Source organism: Condylura cristata, unplaced genomic scaffold (assembly GCF_000260355.1).
Source record: "Condylura cristata isolate star-nosed mole 26May11 unplaced genomic scaffold, ConCri1.0 scaffold00042, whole genome shotgun sequence".
NCBI lineage: Eukaryota > Metazoa > Chordata > Mammalia > Eulipotyphla > Talpidae > Condylura > Condylura cristata.
In genome coordinates, this window is record NW_004567143.1 from 1416201 (window position 1) to 1417681 (window position 1481).

Genomic DNA, 1481 nt, shown 5'->3' on the forward strand with positions numbered 1-1481 from the left:
GTGTTCCTTTGTTTTCCATCTTTAGTTTGAACATACCTGTGACCTACATACTGTAGTTGTTTGCCTGCCTGACTTTGTTATAGGATAAGATGTTCTTGAGGGCAGGTCCAGCATTATTGGTGTGAATATTTGGGTGTGGCACACTTGAAGCCATCAGCATGTTAAGCAGAGGCTATAATCTATACAAAGCTGACCAGAGCTTGAAATAAGTCCAAAGAGAACTAAGTACATTTGAGCTGAATGCACACTGGAACCACAGCCTCCAGAAAGGAGGTGGAACTTGAAGCCATGTGAAGAGGGGGGCACCCCTGGACACCTAAAACTGCTTGCTCTAAATGATTCCATCATCTTTCACATCCAGACAAAACCTGTAAGATCTTTAATACAAAGGAACTTTAATACGAGTATGCAATACAGAAAAGACAATAAAGCTTCTAAATCAAACACCTAAAGTGAGTAAAAGTCTACCCAAAAGGGACTGGCCCAAAGCAAGGCCTGAAAGCCCGCCACAAGTTTAAAGCACCTTCCGGCAGGGATCCATGAGAAAAGGTCAGAAATGGCCGGGAGGAAGACAGCAAAATCAAAATCAAGATAAACGCTGTCACAGTCAACTCCCCACGGGTCCCACCCACACCTGTTTCACCCAGTCCAGGACCAAGAGACAAGACAAAGCTTCTTCACGCTTCTCTCTGCTCCGGTCTCCTATCCTGCTTCCTCTTCAGTCTCCTTTCCAAATCCTTCTCCTCCTTGCTTAGCTCCACCCTCCTTTTGGGAATCTGGAACCTCTCCTTTTTCTGGGGACCCTCCTGTTACAAATTAACTGGCAAAACCAAAAACCATTGTTGTCTCCAGGATTGAAATAAGACATGTGGAGCTTTAGTTTTCATGGCATTATTGGTGATGCTAATAATGTTAAGTTCAACAAATGTTAATCAAAAGAACTTCTATACCTCTGACCTGTTTTCATAAATCCAATGGCATAAATTGATAGTGCAATTTTTGAACTCTCATTTCAGTTCTAGTATTCTATTTTTTAACACATGCATCAAGACGGCACTGACTTAATTGTCACACTTTATATTAAGTTTTATTTATTTTATTTTAAAGATTTATTTATGCATACAAGAACTGGTTTTTAGGCCAGAGGTGGGCGTGGGGTGAGAAGATTTACCAGAGACAGTGTGGGGAGCAGAACAGTTGGATCAACTGAAATACACTGCTGAGGGGAGCAGCAGGCAGGTCAGGAGAGGTCTGGTGCACCACGTGGGTCACCTCAGGAGCTGCCAGAGATGGAACTTGCACTGAAGCAGCTGCAGCGAGCTTTCAGTGTTGTGCTCTAACCCACTGGCCACCAGGAGGGCCCAATGAGATGATTCCTTTTCATTCCATCTTTCTATTATAATAAGAGCACTATACTATGTAAAATTACTCATGTGTAGTTTTTAGTCACCTGTGAGTTCATTTACTATAACTAGAGTGAT